We start from the raw sequence: 21,061 nt of genomic DNA, 5'->3' as shown, positions 1-21,061 counted from the left end.
GTCGTTACGTCACATGTTATGGCCACACGTTTAAAACAGCCACCGTGCGGCAGTAAATAGAACAGTCATAGATGTCGTTTTAGGAGTCATTGGAAATCCGCCTACTCTGTCGTTTAGGTGCGAGGACGTGTTGGCATTATCAGGCTGGAGGTAAGGTGGGGGTTGGATATCTGTCATTTCTTGTTTTTGCTTTGTTAAACTGTATTTTACTCTGCTTTTATTGCTGCCAATGTGTGTGTTCGGCTTACGTCGCTTAATGGTGTTTTAAGCCCCCAACGTCTTCTTCCAGGCAGCGCTGCGACTGTTGACTTCAAGGCACCTAACCCTAACCATAACCATTGCCTAATCCTAGTGCCTTCCAGGCAGCGCTGCCTGGGCCAGGGACTACGGATGAAAACTAGCCCCCTTGGCTTATTCTGGCATATTTACAGTAATGTTTCTTGGAATATGCGCTGTCCCTGAGAAAAATAACGGAATAATAATAACAAAAGAAAAGGGAAAGGGTTGTGAACATTTTCTTCTTTTTTTTTTTTTTGATAAAGAGAGGGTGTGCTAATTGTTTCTGCGGAGATGACAGCTATTGAGATGGACAAATAACTTTAGAAGAGAGTATTGGTGATGCATGTATTTAATGCATATGGATGTTGGAAAGGTTGGATGGTTCATGACATTTAGGTTTGTTAAATTCTTTGTTGTGAAATGAAATGAGTTGAATCAATTCATTACCGTTGCATTATTTTTGACGTATGTTGGGGGAGGGTATTGCAGTTTTTTTTTTTTTTTTGGGGGGACGGAGGAAGACAAGGGCAGGGTCCAAAAAAATATTAATAACAACTCTGTGGAGTTTCAGCATCACCTCCACACCCGGACAAGTTTCATACAGTCCCTAAGATAGCAGGAAAGGTGAGGAAAGAGGAAAGAGTGGGAGACGGGGAGAAAGAGAGGAAGAAAAAAGTGTTGGGAAGAGAGAGAGAGAGAGTGAGAGAGCGAGAGAGAGAGAGAGAGAGAGAAAGAGAGAGAGAGAGAGAGAGATGGCGTCTCAGACAGACTGTCTGGCTGCACCGGGATCTCCAGCACTCAGCGTCATATGATTCTGGGGTCAAAGGTTATCCCCACTGATGAATATCGGGCTGAGCCTCGTCTCCTTCACAAAAGAAAGGGAGTTGTTTCACTCCCTGGGTCTGGAAAGTTTATTTCAGGAATCCATCCTGCCAGCACGAGACTGTAAACCTGTCACAAGGCAGAAGAGTTACGTCCACAAATATTACTTCTTTTTTTTTTTTTTTTTACGGTTTTTATTGGCCTGCCAAAACATCTAGAGATGCTCTTTCTCATCGCACCTAATCACACAGCAGTGGGAGACAGAAGTTACATACACTGAGTGTGTATATTTACAAGTGAAACATACATCCCTGGGATTTGGACAGGATTTGGAAGATTACAGTTTGCAGACTGTGAACTGTGTGAAAGTACACTGTTGTTTTGTGTTTATCCTTTTCATACTGAGCGCCTCATCCCACAAGCCATCTAATTATTTCCCTGCGTCTTAAGGTTGGTGTTACACCAGCTTTTTACAGTCCCAGCAAAGGCGAAAAAAAGTGAAAGACTCAGTTAAAATACATATCTGATTATTTCCCTGTTAGAATTTACGAGTTATTTTTGTCCTTATGGCTTTTCTGTGTATCTTCAACTTTCCCCACAAATGTGTAAACTTTATAATGAATAATCGCAAGGCATTTCAAATAACACTGTCAGCGGGATTTCTACTAAAAGCTTCTGGGAGATTATAGCTGCCCAGGAGTGACAAGTGTGATATATGAGATCACACATGTGAACAAATAGATGGCAGACGCCTGGGCATTTATGAGCCTACTGGATCAGTCCTCGCCAGGATATACACAAGCATTTGACAGTCTTGATTTGAGTAATCCTCCCCCTGCAGAGTGAGAAAGGGCCTGGTCTGACAGTGACGGAGGTGTTTCAGAGAGGGAGGAGTACATGGGTAGAGGTTTGAAGCCTCTTCCTTCAAGCCTGCAAGGGCAGAAATGCCATCATCACCCAAGAGTGGATTCACCAAAACTGAAGGCGGATGGATGGCACTGTGGTGGATGTAAGCGAGGCACGGTGTGGTTTATACAGTTAACAGAGGTTATATCAGAATAGGTTTACATGGTTTCAAAAAACACCATATTTTTGTTGCACATTGCTGCAGCTCCTCTTTTCACCCTGTGTGTTGAGCTCTCTGTTTTAGCTACAGAGTGAGGCATCTCACTTCTGTTCCATCTTTGTTGGGAGTCGCACATGCTCAGTAGCTAGGTAAGGACTACTAGCCAGTCAGAAGCAGTGTATGAGGGCGTGCCATGCTAGCAGCTAGGCGAGCATTATAACATGTGTTACAAAGTGACGCATGTTCGTCATGGAAGTAAAGGCTGGACTACAACAGAGCTGTTTGGAGCAGTTTGTGAATAGTGTTTTCTGTTGGAGATGGTAAGTGCCTTTGGGGTGGAAAAGACATATAACAAAATAAAGGAAAGGGTAAAAGCCAAAAATTATAATATGAGCATTTTAACACCGTGGTTCCCAAAGTGGGATCCTTGAGGGGGGTTCCAGGTAGAGATGTTCTGATAACGCCTAAAATGCTGGTAATCGGTATCGGAAAGTACCAATAACACCTAATTTATCCCTGAAGAAAATCTACTTTAAAAGTAGTTTATTTATGTTCTTTTTCTGTTATGAGTGACGGTCAAAAAGTTTGACCCTTGTGTTGTCCTTGGTTCAAATTTGATCCGTTTACAAAGTTTTTCATATCAGAAATATGGGTTTCTTTTAACCAAATTGCCCAAAAATAACATGGATGCACGTTGTATGCTATGGAACCCATACAACATTCTTTGCCGGTAAAATTTATGATTACTTCTATTGAATTTTGGGTGTTTTATTCAATTTTATAGGATTTGGTTTCAAAACAGTATCCTGACTAAACTTTGACATATACCAGTCTGTAATTCACTCAACATCCTCTGATCTAAACTATTAGTAGGGTTGGGTATTGTTTGGGTTTTTTCCGATACCAGTGCTAAAACGATACTTTTAAAATGGTGCCAGTGCCTAAACGGTGCCTGAACCGGTGCCTGAACCGAAATATATATTTATAATGTATACAATATGAAATATAAAAAAAGGAGCAGAAAACGACAGTTGGCAACATTAAAGATGAACTGAACTGGAATTTGAGTAAAGGCGATTATAACAGATGTATTTTATTTATTCTCATTGGTACAATGATTAAAATGGCTGAATTTGTTAAAAGGGATAAAATGGTACATTGAAAGTGTTGTTGTTGTTACACGGGCGTCGCCATGTTGGAATTCCACAATCGGCTACGTCACTGGCATGGTAAGCAGCCATGGAATGTAAACAGTCTGAGGCTAACGGACATGGCTGAGGAAACGGAAACCAACAGGTCTAGGGGGGGTTCATACTGTATTGCCCCTGGCTGCAGTAATGAACTGTATAGGGCTAAGGCAGCTGGGGTTACGATACATTTCCACAGGCTACCTTTGACAAGGAAACCAGTCCTCTACTCATGGCTAGCTGCCTTAAAACTGGCTAGCCTTCCAACAGCCCCTGGATTTCGAGTCTGTAGCGACCATTTTTTAGTGACAGACTATTTAGAGAGCTGTAATTTCGATTCAACAGGGTCACTGGTGAGGGTTAAGTCCAACAGACTGAAACCTGAGGCCATTGCGTCAATTATCGATTTTTCAGGCTACAGTACAGGGCAGACCGATAGACCAACGGCAAGACACTAACACCGATGCTATCTGCCGCAGAGACAGGGCGCTGAAATGCTCGCAGGTTAATGGATTTTGTGTAAGACGTGTTTTTGGTGGGAATGTTGTTCCACTGGTAGAAGGTATTGGCTTAAGGGGGGAGGAATGTAGTATATGGGAGGTGTTATATATGTCATACTGGAGTGTGTCCCTAGGTGGCAGTAGGTGTTCATCTGGGGCATGGGGGTGGTGTGTCATTCAAGGCTGTCCTGCAGTAGTGGTATTCTTTCCGAGTGACCGCCAAGCTCATGTAATGCCCACCCAAGTGTTCATTAAATCAAGATAACCTCCATCCAAACTGTCCGTCTTTCCTTTCCATGATCAAGGATATTACATCTGGCGACGAGGAAATCGGTGAGCTCGGAGGAAATTGTTAATGACAACGAGAAGAAGTTTAGGAGCTCAATAACGCGGAGGCGCGGCTAATGTCGGATGGCAAGGAAGCTAACGCTAACCAAGGCCTCGGGATGGCTAATGCTATGGTAGGAACACTTACGGCTTTTGACAGTCAATCCCAAACGTGGGAGGAATACGTCGAGGTGTTGGGACTTTTTTTTCGTTGCAAATGGGATCGTGGATGAGGAGAAGAAGAGGGCAATATTGTTAAGCTCTGTCGGCAGTCGGACGTACAGTTTAATGAGAAATTTGTTGAGCCCGAACAAGCCTGGTGAGAAGTCATATGGGGATTTGACTGATCTTCTTCAATCGCATTTTAACCCAAAGCCCAGTGAAATTGTCCAACGTTTCAAGTTTAACTCGAGGACTAGAGCAGCGAAGGAAACTGTGACGGAATATGTGGCGGTGCTACGGGAGCTCGCTCAACACTGCAACTACGGAGATAAGCTGAAGGAGATGCTACGTGACAGGCTCGTGTGTGGAATAGCAGACGATCGCATGCAGAGGAGATTGTTGGCGGAGCCTGAGCTCACATTTGAAAAAGCCTTGAAGGTGGCACTGGCCATGGAGACTGCAAATAGAGATGTACGGGATCTGCAACTGCAAACGCTGGATGGCACTGTGAGTAAAGCTACACCCCAACTGCTAGTGCATAATGTGGAGTCAAATTTTAAAGGGCAAGGAAAAGCACCATTGACATGTTACAGGTGTGGGGTTGAACATATGGCAAGAGATTGTCGTTTTGTCAATGAAAAATGTCATGGCTGTGGAAAAAAGGGTCATGTGAAGAGAGTGTGCAGATCCTCGCTGCCTGCTGATCAGCAGCTTAAGGGGGGAGGGAAGCACAAGCAGTCTGTGAAAAATTCCAGAAGTGATAAAAAGCAGTCCGCGCATCACATAAATGAATCTCCGGAGAATGTTACTAGTGATGAAGATGTATTTACTGTGTACACTCTAACAGAGCCAAAAATAACAAAAGTGGACCCCATTACGGCACAGCTTAAGATAAATGAGAACATTGTTGAGTTTGAAGTGGATACTGGCTGTAGTGTGACGATTTTGTCAAAAACAGAATATACCAAGTTACGAACAGCAGCAAATCAGAAGTTGCAGGACTGCTCAGTGACTTTGAAAACCTATACGGGCGAAAAAGTACCGACACTGGGAGCGGCAGATGTTACTGTGAAGTACAAGGACCAAGTCAAGCAGCTACCAGTAGTGGTCGTGACCGGCCCAGGACCAAACCTGTTAGGCAGGGCATGGATGAAGGAGCTGGGAATGAACTGTGTCCTGATAAACAAGATAGAGCAGCCAGAACTGACACTACAGGCTGTGCTAAGGCAGAATGAAGATGTTTTCAAGGAGGAGCTGGGAACCTGGAGAGGCCCGCCAGCAAAAATGTATGTGAAAGAAGGCGTGGCTCCAAAGTTCTATAAACCTAGGCCAGTGCCCTATGCTATGAGGAAGAAGGTGGAGATGGAGTTGGAGAGACTCACAAACCAAGGGATTATTGAGCCAGTGAAGTTCTCCGAGTGGGCCGCACCGATTGTGCCTGTGTTAAAACCTGATGATTCGGTGCACATCTGTGGAGACTACAAACTCACGGTCAACCAAGTGTCGAAGCTCGAGCAGTACCCAATACTGAAATTGGAGGACTTGTTTGAGAAATTGTCAGGCGGCGAAAAGTTCAGTGAACTAGACCTGAGCCATGCGTATCAGCAAGTGATACTTGATGAGTCATCCAAACCATATGTGACTATTAATACACACAAAGGTCTGTTTCAGGTGAATCGTCCTCCATTTGGGGTCTCCTCCAGCCCAGCCATATTCCAACGACTGATGGAGAGTCTGGTGGCCTGCATCCCGAAGGTGGCTGTCTATTTGGATGACATTTTACTGACAGGCCAGAGCGACCAAGACCACCTTGCAACATTGAATCAGGTGTTAACACGGCTGCAGGAAGCTGGTCTTCGCCTAAAACGCAACAAATGTGTGTTCATGGAACAGGAAGCAGAGTTCCTTGGACATAAGGTGGACGCCTCTGGTCTTCATCCGTTGCCACATAAGGTCAGGGCAATACAAGAAGCACCTGCTCCGACCAATGTCACAGAACTGAGAGCGTACCTGGGACTGCTCAACTACTACAACAGATTTCTGCCAAACCTGTCAACATTGTTATCGCCTTTACATGGACTGTTAAGAAAGGAAACCACCTGGAAATGGGAGGCAGAACAGGAGAGAGCTTTTGAGGAGTCTAAGTGACTCATGCAGTCGTCCGATGTGTTGGTGCATTATGCCAAAAAGATCTGATCCTGTCCTGCGACACTTCTCCTTACGGAGTGGGTGTGGTGTTGTCGCATCGCATGCCAAATGGACAGGAGAGACCGATCAGCTTCATGTCCCTCAACTGGACAAAGAAGGTCTGGCAGTAATGTTTGGCATTCAGCGTTTCCACAAGTACTTATATGGGAGGAAGTTTGCAATTTGCACTGACCACAAATCTTTACTGTCTCTCTTCAATGAAATGAAGGCAGTGCCCCAAATGGCTTCTCCTCGTATACAGCGATGGGCAGTAACCTTGAGAGCATATGAATACGAGATTGTTTACAAGCCAGGGAAATACCATAACAATGCAGATGCGTTGAGTCGACTCCCTCTGCCTCAACAGTCTGTCAAGAGAGAGCCTGAGGAACGAGTGCTGATGATGGAGAATGTGACCCTTGTGTCGGCAGCGGAAATTAGCAGATTGACAAGCAGAGATCCTGTGTTGTCCAGAGTGGCACAGTTCGTTCAACATGGTTGGCCGCCACAAGTTCGGGACCCAGCTTTCCAACCATATGCTGTGAGGAAAACAGAGTTAAGTGTGCAAGATGGATGTGTACTGTGGGGCTCTCGCGTAGTGGTGCCATCGCCAGGGCGGGACGCCTTGGTACAGCAGCTACATCACGGGCACATCGGCATCACTAGAATGAAAGTTTTAGCGCGAAGCTACTTCTGGTGGCCGAAGTTGGATGCAGACATTGAAGCTGTAGCTAAAAGATGTGTTGCATGCCAAGAACACCGCAACTCACCAGCTCCAGCACCACTGCATCCCTGGGAGTGGCCGAGCAAACCCTGGCAAAGGTTACACATTGACTATGCAGGACCCTTTATGGGACACATGTTTTTGATCTTGATGGACGCCCATTCCAAATGGATGGATGCTTACCCTGTAACGACCGCAACGTCAGCCATCACGATTGAATGTCTAAGGAAGAGTTTTAGCAATCATGGCATTCCAGAGACAATTGTGTCAGATAATGGCTCATGCTTTGTGAGTGCGGAGTTCAGAGAATTCATGCAGAAGAATGGGATCGAACACATTACTTCTGCTCCTTATCATGCTTCCTCCAATGGTTGTGCTGAGCGCGTAGTCCAGACCTTCAAGTCAATGATGAAGAAGGCAGGTGTCGGAAGCCTGACCACTAAAGTGTCAAGAGTGCTGTTTAGTTACCGCATTACACCACAGTCCACCACTGGGCTGTCGCCTGCGGAAATGTTACAAGGAAGGAAGTTAAGATCAACATTAGACCTGATTCATCCGGACCGCCGAAGGAAGGTGGAACGGAAACAGAGCATTCAAAAGAAACATCATGACAAGCAAGTTTCAGGGAGGAGTTTCCAGGAGGGAGACGCAGTGATCACAAGGAATTTCAGTCATGGACCTAAGTGGATCCCCGGGGTCATTACCAAGATGACTGGTCCTCTCTCCTACAAGGTCATGCTAGGAGATGGCAGCATTGTGCGCAGACACGTTGACCAGATATTGGCAAGTGCGGGGGACAAAGACTCAGGGAAACCAAAGTTTGTGGACCCCCTGGGGCTGCCTGAATCTTCAGAGGCAGCTTCTGCAGCGGCAGCGAGTTCCATTCCTGAGGGAAACCGCTGTGTTCCAGAAGAAGAAACTCAGGGCGTGGCAGAACCGGCTGCAGAAAATGCCAAACCAGCCGTAATAGACATTCATCCTCCAGGTACTCCAAGGCAGTCACCGCCTTCGGCTGCTCCCACACGCCGGTCGGTGAGACCTGTGTCGAAGCCAAGTTATTTGAAGGACTATGAGTGTTAAAGTTTTATAAAAAATTAAAAAAAATTATATATATATATATATATTGCTTGTTGCTCAGAGTTGTGGTTGCATGAAGAGTATTTACACATTATTTACTTTGTTTCAGTGTCAGAATTAATTAGGAGGGACTGACGCAGGTTAATGGATTTTGTGTAAGACGTGTTTTTGGTGGGAATGTTGTTCCACTGGTAGAAGGTATTGGCTTAAGGGGGGAGGAATGTAGTATATGGGAGGTGTTATATATGTCATACTGGAGTGTTCCCTAGGTGGCAGTAGGTGTTCATCTGGGGCATGGGGGTGGTGTGTCGTTCAAGGCTGTCCTGTAGTAGTGGTATTCTTTCCGAGTGACCGCCAAGCTCATGTAATGCCCACCCAAGTGTTCATTAAATCAAGATAACCTCCATCCAAACTGTCCATCTTTCCTTTCCATGATCAAGGATATTACAGACAGAGAGGTATGTTTAGCTGTTATCCAGCATACTAGCAATCTACTAGGCAAAGGGCTGGATGTAACGTTGTTGTGACATACACGTGTAGGCTTTATAGCGTTCAACAAAACTGAGACTGACACACTGGGCATTCATTGAAATTGAGTCACAAAACCAAGCTAGATACCAAACGATCTAACCTAGGGAAAGGGCTAGCAGCTAAACACGTTGGAAGCACTTATGTCAAACTCCACAAGCTAGCACTCCGACCATAGACTATATAAATAAACCATGACTCTGATGATATCACAGATCAATAATAATGCGTTACTAGCTGCTGACTAAACCACAGCGGGTCTGTAAGCAGAATCCAATGTCCCTTTCTACTCACCCTGAAGCTAGCTGATGTCTCAGGGCACATTGTTGATGAAGAGGGAGTTCAACTCGCAGAAAAAGCTGCTAGTTCCATAGTAAGAGGTATCTGTGCAGTATCCATTTATGCAATATCCATCAACGACCACAAGGAAAAAATCTGCCAACTCTGCACTAGCCTAAAGTAAACGGCAAAACTCGTGAATCCTCTCCCACGTGCAGCAAACTTTTTTCTTTTTTTTTTAAACTGTATTTATTTTGGTTTTAACATTTTGCGTGCAGCTAACTTAACAAGCGATCCCATTGGATGAATTCGTCCAATCACATTTTCCATTTATCTGCCTCGATTTTCTAAAACGCACAGGACCTTTTCTATTTTCTCTAAATGCACATGATATATAAGAAGTCTCTATTCCCTAAAATGCATAATGTGCTTGGATACAATAAATGAAAGTGCATGACAGGTAAATGGTCCAGGTTGACCTCTATGCAACAGATGGATTCAGTTGCAGTGTCCATGCTCCGGCAGCGCCCTCTCAATACTCATTTTCACGTGTATTTAATATGCTGCACTGTAGCCTTCGCAGGTTCTACCATGCCAGTGACGTCATCGAAATTGTCAGCGTTCTAATACTAACAAACGTATTTTTTGTGTTGCTTAAAAAAAGCTATATTGATTTTTTTTATTAAAATTTTTAGTGTAATTTATTTTTATTTGTCATAACCAACACATTATCAACGTTTATTCTTTCAGTTCAGTTCATCTTGTTTATTCCTAACGGTAGGATTCCACACAGCGAAATTTCACTTCGCTCTCATTGATGTTGAATGGAGGCGATATTCGCCCTGATTGGGCGAGAAGAGAGCGACTCGCCGAGGGAAGCGAAACAAAGTTGACAAAAGTTTAACTTTATTCAAATGAGGACCACACTAGAACCAATCAGGTCTGCGTGTTGTTGTTTGGAGGCGGGAGTTACAAAAAAAGTCTGACCAAGATGGCGGAGGTTATCAGAGCTGTATCATGAAAATTAGTATGTGATTAAAATGTTTCTACACGAACATTGATACTTGTATCAACACAAATTCTGATTTGTATAACACACAAACTTAGTCAGGGCACATACACCACTAAATAGACCACTGTATATGTTAGTTTAAACACTCAAACTTTTCAGCTAGCCGACAGGCCAATCGCTAGCATGTTCGGACATTGGATTTCATTGTAAGCCTAGCCAGGCAGCTAGGCTACTTGTGCATTTGTTTGATTACATGTTTTGTTGGCGAACATTGACGCTTGTATCAACACGGATTGTTGTTTAGATGTCACACAAACTTTAACAGGGCAAATACACCACCAAATAGACCACTGTAGATGTTAGTTTAAACACTCAAAATTATTCAGCTAGCCGACAGGTCAACTGCTAGCATGTTCGGACATTGCATTTCATTGTAAGCATAGCAAGGCAGCTAGGCTACACAACCAGGTTACAGCAAACTACCTGATAGCTACCTATGCTACCTAGCTTCAACCCTCTCTGCTAGCTGCCTAGCAGCCAGTGTTCTGTTGCGGTCTTGCGTGTTGTTTTCGCAACCACACCCCCGAGGCAAAATTTCGCTGGCAGAAAATTTGCGAGGTGTTTCGCTGTGTGGAACCCTACCGTAAGGCCAGATGGGAAAAGGGTATTTTACAATAACTTAAAATGCAACACGAGGCTGGCGAGTAAGTACTGAATACACTTTAATATTTATTTTTGTTATCACCATATTCACATATTTTCCTCAAATTGTGCAGCCCTAGTTCCAGGGGGTTCCCAGCAAAAAGAGGAATCATTTTTTCACTATAATTTTCACTATAATTCCATCCATAAGTAACACAATGACAGAATATATGACTATTTTGGTCCTGGGTTCCATACATTTTCTGTAATAAAACATCTAGTCTATAGCCACGACGTTCCACTTCCGGGACTGCTCTCATTCTGCAGGAAAAAAAAAATGTCAGATGTCCGTTACCTTCTGCTTTCTTTGTGTTGGCATTCTAAACTCCGGTGGATTTATGAGGACTATGGTTAACTGCTCCTCAGATCTGTGCAGGGTAACTCCAGACAGCTAGCAAGCCTCTGTCCAATCTGAGTTTCTGTTGCACGACTAAAACAACTTTTGAACGTACACGTGTTCCACCAAAACAAGTTCCTTCCCGAGGCTATTTTGCAGCGGCACCGTGGCTCCTCTCGGCGCTCAGCGCTGCCCAAGACGATTGTGATTGGTTTAAAGAAATGGCAATAAACGAGAGCACGTTTTTCTCCCATCCCAGAATGCTGTGTGCACTAGCCAGACCCTCCTCCAAAGCGTTGTGGAGGAAGGTCTGGCAATGCCAGACTATAAAACATCTAAAAGCTAAACTCCTATCAGATGAGGGAACCTGGGACGAAGTATTGTCAAATGGGGGTCCGCAGTCTGATTGGATTCAATTTAGGGGTCCTTCATATCAAAAAGTTTGGGAACCACTGCATTAACACACTAAAAAAACAATAGGAGCCAATCTCTCGTTTTGTTCACACGCTGCTTTCCGACAATCACAGAAATGAGACATATGTTTCATATGTTCATATGTTCATATGTTTTTTGAGTTATAATTTCCCCTCTTTACGAAGCTTGTGCCTCTGTAAGTTTATATTTAATGACTTTTTTTAACTAGTTACCTACGTAGAATGAGTGTCAGGCTCGCTTTAAGAGCTGTTACACCCAGTATAGTGGAATGTAACAAAGCACATTTACTCAAGTATTTGAGGTACTTGTACTTTACCTGAGTGTTTTCTTACTGTGCCACTTTCTACTTCGACTCCACTACATTTCAGAGGGAAATATTGTAATTTCTACTCGACTACAATTATTTGACAGCTTTTGTTATTAGTTACTTTAAAAATTATGATTTTTGCATATAAAACATACAAAAAAAAAAAAAATGCTGAATTACAGGTGACTAAAATAAAGTTTATCGTTAAGAAGATAATGTCGATTGGATCAAGTGCTTTAGTTAGAGCAAGAAATATAGCACCTGTCAATTTTGTAGTTATGGAGTAATTGGTCTAGACCTTAAGTTTTTTACTTAAGTAGTGACGCCGATGATACTGCCTGCTTCATTACTCTGGGGCCCCTCAGCCTACCATACTCTGGACCTTTATCACTGCTGGGCCTTATCTCATCTACACCATCAACTCTCAGACATGAGCTACTGGCCCAGGACATGACCAGATCTGCTGGTTTTATTCCCAGCAGCCCCCACGCCTGAGTCGCCTCACCTGCACCGGCCCGCTCTATCCTCTGCTATCACTCGGGGGAAAGATAATGAGGGATATTTGCCCTTATTAGTGTCAATAGTGCTATTTAAGGCCTAATTATCTGTCATATGGAGAGCCATGTATTACGCTGGATGTCTGACATGTTCTTCACCAGACAACCTGGAACAGAGAGGGAGGAGGCGCGCACGCACGCACGCACGCACGCACGCACACACGCACGCGCGCGCGCGCGCACACACACACACACACACACACACACACACACACACACACACACACACACACACACACACACACACACAAAAATACAAACCTATACATAAGAATAACAACTGAGCTTAATGCTGGAAGAATATACTGATGTAACTGGAGGCTTGAAGAATTGCAAGTTCATGATACATGAGGCAAGAAAGATACTACATGGTTAAAGGTACAGGTGCATGCAGGTGTTCTGGAAACACCTGGTAGTAGTCCGTTGCTGCAGCAGCACTGGCTGCAGCTCATGGATGAAGGCAATTAAGGTTGCAAAAATCTGACTTCTTCTCGGACTCACAACTCGGTCAAATCTGAACGCACATACATGATACACATAGCTTTAGTTAATCTAAGTTAAGTGTGACTTACTCTTTCTGATGATATCATTATCTGGGATGTCTGTCTGTGAACTCTCCCTCCATGCTCCAGAACTTGCCTGAAAATCACCACGTTTTTAAGTTCCCTTCCGTATCACAGTAATCCAGTGGTAGTTGACTGTAAACCCATGGGTATACTGCAAACAGTAACTGCTAATAGCTAATTCAGCATACTTTCAATGGTGCCAATTTGCCAAAATGTAAACAAATACAGGCAAAAGAAATGGGGCTCAAGTTGTAGCCCACATTATCTCACTGAGTACATAGCAGCAATTAACCTTCCCGATTGCATCCCCTAAAGCATTATGGGAACTGTAGTTCCAAAGCTCAGAGCATGATGTTACCCCAAATAGAAGTTAGGTGACAGGTGGTGTCTAAATTGTTTCTCTTTTTTTTTTGTCGCAGTGTCAGACTTTGAAAATCCCTGGTTCAATCAGAGCCAAAATCCAAGAGTAAAAGCAGGAGTGAGTGGGACAGAGCTAGGCTAGATGTTAGTCTTCATGCTAGGTTAAACTAAGCTGTACTCTCATATCAAACACACAGGTTAGAGTGGTATCAATCTTCTCATTTGATGGCATGAGAAAATCACATTTCAACATCAGATTTCCCAACATGTCAAACTATTACATTAACACGCACAAATACAAGCAGTGTAAAGAGGCATGCAAGAAGTCAGACAAAACAGATTCCAAATGAGCACAATAGGTCTCGGGTCTGCGTGTGCAATTGTCCCTAATTATGACTCAATGATGATTCAAGGGAGCTCCACATTCCAGTGCCTCTTATGGTTTTGCTGCTATGTATCTTGGAGCCTGTGGAGCCATTAACACGATACCAATCTCACCAATGGCTCCAGTTTGGGCCTCCCATGGGCTCCTGAATGCAACCTGTCCAGCTCTAGGGGATCCAAACATCCACCCTAACCCTCCCTCCCCTCTACACTCACACACTTTTCTCCTCAAGGAGGTGGGCATCAGGACAAACAATCAATGCCAATGACAGATCCACGTCAGACAGAGCGTAATTATGGGAACAGCGTTCTGGGAGATACTGTGTCATTAAAACCCACCGTCTCCACTCCAACTGCACCAGACTCTTTCCTGCTGCCTGTCAATGCTGTGAGGTGTATGTGTGTGTGTGTGTGTGTGTGTGTGTGCGCGCGCGTGAATGTCAAGCTGAACCAGTGTTTCTAATGTGTCCCTTGCCCTCATATAACTTTTTGTGTAATTGCGCCAGAGGTTGCTGAGTGAACCTGTAAAGGTGCAGAGATGTAGACATGACAGAGACATGAGACAAAAAGCTTTTTAGGGGCCATGCATGACTGAGGGAAGCCTCAATTGCGCTTGACAGCCGCAATTTGAGAACTAAATTGCTGAAAATACTTACATAGCTGCTGTCTGATTTTGAAACCGCCCAGACACCATTAATGCAAGATTATTCAGAGGAAGATATGACACATTCAGTTTGCACAGGGCTACAGAAAAGTGGCCATGGCACCCAATTTGCCTAGGTAGCCTATTTGATGACATGATCTGTGTTTGTTTCTCTTCTTCTTCTTCTGGTCAATAATTAAGCTGCTGAGCCCAACAACAAATCATGAGATGCCAAAACAAAACCCAGGAACAAATAAATGTGAATTAAAATCTGTCTCCTCCAATTGAAAGCCAAGTGGAACATCAATGAAATGACAGCTGAGCAAGGAAATACAGCGTGAATCATTCATCATTCATCAGTGGTGGAAAAAGTAAAAAATAGCAATACCACGGTGTAGAAATACTCTGTTACTAGTAAAAGTCCTGCATTCAAAATACTACTTAAATGACTATTGTAGCCTTCAAATTTCTAACTCTTTTTCAAAGGCTGTGTTCATGATAACCGTTTCTTTGTGAAGATAACCTGAGCTGCAAAAAAACAACCGAAACAATGACCTTAAAAACCCATAGTGCTCATTCAAACTGAAGGTGATAGGTCCGTCACTATGAGCGACGTCACATAGGCCTACTTGTGTGATCCATTATCCAATATACAGTGTTGGGAAGGATACTATCAAAATGTATTCTGTTACAGAATACAGAATACATGCCCAAAAATGTAATTTGTAACGTATTCCGTTACGTTACTCAATCTGAGTAACGTATTCTGAATACTTGGATTACTTCCACATTGAATTGCATTATATGCGGCCATCACATAGCTACAGCTTACTAAACAGGCCTATTCTGGTGTGTTCTTCTGTTCCAACTGGCATAATGTGTACCTGAACAAGCAGATAGATTGTTGTATTTGTAGTCCCGAACTGCATACTACAAAAATCTAACCGCAGTCTAAGCTACCACGAGCTAATTTTAGCTAACGTTAGCTAGTATGTCAAACGGGGCTAGTCTTCCAACGGCTCTGGGGCTAGTAAATCAGCACACAGGAGAATGTAAAGTCGTACGTCAACTATAAAACAGCAAGGTGACCAGTAAAACTACAGCACACGACTACCCTTGGCTAATTAAAAAAAAAAAACTTACTTTAAAGTGCCCATATTATGAAAAAATCACTTTTTCTGGGATTTGGGGTGATATTTTGTGTCTTTGGTGCTTCCACACACATACAAACTTTGAAAAAAATTATTTTTAAAAATGCTGTTTAAAGTGAGATACGGTTTCTGAATGTGTCCTGCCTTCAGTCTCCTGGTGAGCTGTTCAAAATCGGCACGGCTTGTGATATCACAAGCCGAAACGAGCTGGCTAACCGCAACCATTAGCTCGTAGCGTTAGCATGCTAACGCTAATGCTAACATGCTACCTCGTTCTCAATAGCAAAGCACTGCTACAACACACACAAGTTCACCATAATCTACAAAAGAACTACTTACATGTGCGCCCTCATTTAGAAGTCTCCCAGCTAATCCTGCCTTGTAACTGACCGAAGTTGTAGAAACAGCCTTTCTTTTGCTATGGTCTATGGAGCTAGCTAGCTGACATGATCTACATCTGAGCTACTGCACATGTGCAAGTGCAATCAAAGATAGTACAGAAGAAGAAGAAGAAAAGAGGTCTCACTCTGTAGCTAAAACAGAGACCAGCTGAAAAGAGGATCTGCAGCAGTGAGAGAGAGAGCGGTGCAGTACAACAAAAATATGGTGTTTTTTGAAAATTAAACCATGTAAACCTATTCTGGTACAACCTTAAAATACAATTATGAACTATGAAAATGAGCATAATATGGGTCCTTTAAGATGCTTCTTCAGGTTGGTGGAGTAATTTGGACGCTGAAAGGAGGTTGGTTGCTGGCAAGCAGAGGTTGCACTCCACAGTTATATTTCGCTCTCCCTGTTCTTTCAAGCTTTGAAAGCTTTGAGTCGCTTCCTTTCTTCTCTCGAAACATCGACAACACAGCTGACAGGTTAGGCTCTCTCTGTCAATACACGTGCTAGAAAGAGGTTTGCTAATGTTTTAAAGACCACGCCGAAATATTCACTCTGACATTCTGGTTCTGCTTCGGATGACGTCAAGCGGGATCTGCGATCGTAATCAGTCCTTCACTGACCAATCAGCATTCATTAGCAGAATGCTAGCGTGTTATTGGCAACAACGACTCAACCTGTAACAAATCGAAAAGGCATAAGTACTCGTTCATTCAACTTTTGACCTATAATCCATGTTGAACTTGCAAAAACTACAATCAAATCTGAGATTTCTCAACGACAATCAGGTGAAAGAGACAAATTTAGCCGTCAGTGGAACTCTGGTGGAACTGCAACCAAAGTAGGTACAATGGGGCTGAATAGGGAGTGGAACGGCTTTCCGTAGATGGGCTTTGGTAGTAGTTTCTTATGTCTCATTCGGACGACAGATCCGCTACCCGATCTGGCAAACTTGCATAGTGCGGTTATAGCCGATAGAGGGCCGCAAAGAAAGCGAATGCAGAAGTGCCAGTAACCCTGTTACGAGTTGATGAACCACTGAAACGATTTTGGAAACATTATTTTAAGGTAAAAAATAATCTTTGGTGTTGCTTTAAAGGTCCAATGTCTAAGAATTTCTCTCATCTAGCGCTGAGATCGTATTTTGCAATCAACTCTCTCGCACCACACAGTTCAAAGTACGTATTACAACTACAGTAGCCTCTCCGGCTGGTCTGATCGCCCGGTCCGGCCACCGCTGCCCGCTGGTCAAACTAACCTGTATGGCGCAGCAGCCTATTATTTCCGAACATTCATCTCTCCCCCGCCCCCGGAGGGCCGGTGGTCTATGAAATTTCCCGGTAGATTTTTTTTGTCCCACTCTGCCGCAGTGTATTAAGATATCGTGTGGTCCTCCATGTTTCCTTCTTCAAAGTTGCCGGGGCCGGGAAGCGACGATACCCATTAGCAGCATTAGCAGCATTAGCAGCACCTGTGAGTTTATCATGTGACAGCGAAAACGCAAAAGGCGGAGCAGTATGTCCTGTATGTCCCTTACCGGCTAACGTATTTCAAAATGGAGCGTGACCCCAGTTCATGGTAGTGAAAATGTAAAAATTCAAGCCAATAGGAATACTTGGAATTGATGGTGGTGGTACATATTTCTGAAAAAGTTTGTGAATGGGCAACACAGATATCTATAATGAACAAGTATAAACGTTACACACTGGACCTTTAATGAAAATCGGGCCAGTTGGTTTTCCGTAATCCTGCTGACATACAAACAGACAAGCAAATGGAAAACATGACCTCCTTTTGCAGGGGGTAAATGTTGATTAAAGTGGCTTTAAAAGCTAGCTATAAAAGTCAAAGCAAGTGTCATGCTGGAGGAGGATTTCCCACAACCTGGAAACTCAAAAGCTGTTTTTTAATAATGGCTTATAACAGATCTATAAAACACTAGCAAATGATTTTTTTCACATTAATAAGGTCATTAATTGCAGCGGATAAACCCAAATACATAATACTTTTAGTGTGAGAACAGCAATGAATCCAACTGCATGGCATTCATCTTTAATCTTCTTCTCCACTTGGGACGGTATCACGGCAACAGGTTTGTTTCGGGCCGCCTCAGTATCAGCAGGACTCGGACTGCTCGGCTCTGTTTGGAGTAACTTAGGCTGCTGTTAAAAAATCCAAGGCATGCTAAAAACATAATATACAGGAGCCTGGCATCCCTAAGAGAGAGTCTCGCTGTCTGTTCCTCTCTGCAGGTAGCCATGTTTGGAAGTGCTGACAAACAGAGAAGAAAGACAGAATGCATGGGGTTCTGGGCCGGTGGCTGGCTCCTCGCCAAAATGTCACGTCCTCCCTTACGTTTGGGCTCCAACTATGGTCACCTCTCGTAACCACGCTTGATTGTGTGTGTTTGGAGTAAACTGCAGCCCTTTTAATAATAAAGAGCAGTGCTTTGGATCAACTTCCCTGCTACATATTCATTTTGAGTTAGTAAATAAAGCATAAGATATTAAAAAAGTGTCACGTTTGGCTCTAGTCTCCCTTTTGTATCAGGGAGGCCTGTACACAGGGGGATTTGCTTAAAGCCGTCACCCAATGAGTAAGTCTCTAAGGTAGAGGAATCTCATAATTAAGGCCTCATTAAAGCTACACAGCACAACTATGTTGGTTTACTGGGCAGACAGAAAGCTCACAGATTCACAATGGGGCCATTCATGATAGCTCACTTCTCTGAAGGAAAAGAGAAAAGGCAGTTGCTCTTAGCATTTGGGCAGATGTAATTGCAATCACTCAGCTTGTCTGATGCTGATAATGGGGCGATGGGAAATTCCTGTCAGAGTCGTGGCGCAGGGTGGTTTCGCAACCACTTTGGCAGGCTCCGTGTTCCACTGCAGGGCAGCGAATGCGTTACGGCATGCTCACATAGCTGTCATTAAACACATTTTGGAAAGAAAAGAAGAAAAAAAAAAAAACTTAAGACAATCAAAACTCACAAGTGTGTGCCATTCTCCTGCTTGTCGAGCAATGAAAAGGCCAATGTTATGTAAACCTATATCATCTGTCATCCCCGCACTGTTAAACGTGTTGAAAGACTACAGCTTGTGAAAAAACAAAAATAAAAGGAAAAGTGAATATGCTTTAGCAATCCCACTCACCTAAAACACACTATACTGTACATTCTGGCTGAGCTATTTTCAACATCTTTATTTTCATTTGTCATTTCCGAACATTTCTCTTGACTGGTAGTTTATGTGAAAGCGAAGCTGCGGGGAAATAAGAACACATTAAGTTTTTTTTTTGTTTTTTTTATAAAAATAAAGTAATGTTTGTTTTCCAAATTCTGACTTTTCAGGAAGCAGCCCATTCCTGTCTGAAATGTGTGCTACAGTAGGTGGCTGAAATAGCACATGGGTGCAACGTTCTTGTGGTTGGTTCTTGGGTACAGTATGTGACACTTGGCATCCCAGCAATGCTTCCATGAGAAGCCTCTATTATAAGGCATTCATGCAATGACGCTAACAAGCTCCTTTTACTGGCTGGACAAGCATTCGTGCAATGAAGTCCTTATTATTGCTTTGTGAGACCACCCAAGAAACAATATAGTGATATTAAAGATGTTCTAATCATCTCCAAAGAGTAGCAATAAAGTCCCATTTACTGGACTGCAGTATGTTGTGATGGACAACAGCTATTCAGTTTTAATTAAACTGGAAACTTGAGAAATATAAAAAAAATCATGAAAAAAAACACCAGGACCAAAGGTAAAAGCCGTTAGATTTAGTTTCCTGAATGACGTTCAGAGGGTCTCATTTCAAACACTGAGGTGTTTTAGTAATATTTTACATGCAGTCATGAATTCACCTGGCAGTCTGCCAGTGTTTCCAAAGGTATTTGAGGTATTTTGGGTATTTTACAATTCAAATGATGCCACGGAGAACATTTTGTAAGAATTCAGAGGACGTTGTCATAAATAAATCTGAGATACTAAAATAGAAAGAAGAAATTCTGATAGCAAATTAATGAAATTTAGATATGAAGTTACAGTTATTGCCTCCCCTGAATATGCATCAATATTACCATCATTATTATGCGCAGAGACCAGATGGCAACATTTTCAAAAGTTTAATTTCAAATTACAGCATGGTATGGGTAATAAAAAAAATAGCAAAAAGATATAATTTTATTTTTGCAATAATCTGTGGTTTCGAGAGTCCACGAGAGTGTCAATCAACAAGTGATTCATACGTTTCCTCAAACATAAATACCATATCAAAGTTCAATGTTACTGGTGTATTAGTTATTATAAATTACATGTACTGTATATGTCAAGAAAAGAATAAAATACAGTTAAAAATAAACAGATGATAAATGATAACACAAAATAGACAATACAGCTGTCTTGGTCAAAAGGTGAATCTCGATTTGTCTGACACATAAAAAAAGAGACTAAAGGCGTATTCACATTATCACGGTAAAACAGCTTTTTTCTTATTCTGCCTCTGATTGACTCACCCTGGTATTCTTACCCTAACACTAGTCTCGCATGGCCAGACCTTCCTCCACAGCGCTGCGGAGGAGGGTCTGGCAAGCCCACACAGCATTCCTGGATGGAATCAAAACGTGCTCTGGTTTATTGGCATTTCTTTAAACCAATCACAATTGTCGTGGGCGGTGCTTAGCGCCGGACAGAGCCACGGTTGCCTCTGCAAAATAGCCTCTGGAAGGAACTTGTTTTTATGGAACATGTGTACATTCAAAGGTTGTTTAAGTCATTCAACAGAAAACTCAGATCGGACAGACAGTCTAACTAGCTGTCTGGATTTACCCTGCAGAGATCTGAGGAGCAGTTAACCATAGTCCTCATAAACCCACTGGAGTTTAGAACGCTGACACAAAGAAAGCGGAAGGTAACGGACATCTGGCCGAAAAAAAGGTGACATCCGGCGGAAACGAGAGCAATCCCGGAAGTGGAACGTCATGGATATAGACTACCCTAACCCTAACCAATCCCCACTCCCATAGCCTAAACCCCAATACGTTGACCATTCTAGCAGATCCTGATTTAGGATCTACCTGCGCAGT

At 43.1% G+C, this 21,061-nt stretch overlaps 1 protein-coding gene, 1 long non-coding RNA gene and 1 pseudogene across 2 annotated transcripts in view; 2 read left to right on the top strand and 1 right to left on the bottom strand.

The window, feature by feature from the left end:
* The first annotated feature begins 3,945 nt into the window (after positions 1-3,945).
* LOC116043695 lies at positions 3,946-8,334 on the top strand (annotated as a pseudogene).
* A 4,699-nt stretch (positions 8,335-13,033) lies between these two features.
* LOC118496394 overlaps positions 13,034-21,061 on the top strand; it is a 22,877-nt gene continuing 14,849 nt past the window's right edge. The window contains exons 1-2 of the long non-coding RNA XR_004898967.1: positions 13,034-13,044; positions 16,354-16,358. This is a non-coding gene — a long non-coding RNA (uncharacterized LOC118496394). The remainder of the gene's footprint in view (positions 13,045-16,353; positions 16,359-21,061) is intronic.
* Positions 20,995-21,061, bottom strand: part of c1qtnf12 (C1q and TNF related 12) — a 22,768-nt gene continuing 22,701 nt past the window's right edge. Inside the window, exon 9 of the mRNA XM_031290548.2 lies at positions 20,995-21,052. The gene's annotated coding sequence lies outside the window, so the exon portion shown is untranslated. The remainder of the gene's footprint in view (positions 21,053-21,061) is intronic.

This window comes from Sander lucioperca, chromosome 12, assembly GCF_008315115.2.
Source record: "Sander lucioperca isolate FBNREF2018 chromosome 12, SLUC_FBN_1.2, whole genome shotgun sequence".
NCBI lineage: Eukaryota > Metazoa > Chordata > Actinopteri > Perciformes > Percidae > Sander > Sander lucioperca.
This window is presented reverse-complemented; position numbering and strand designations above follow the sequence as displayed.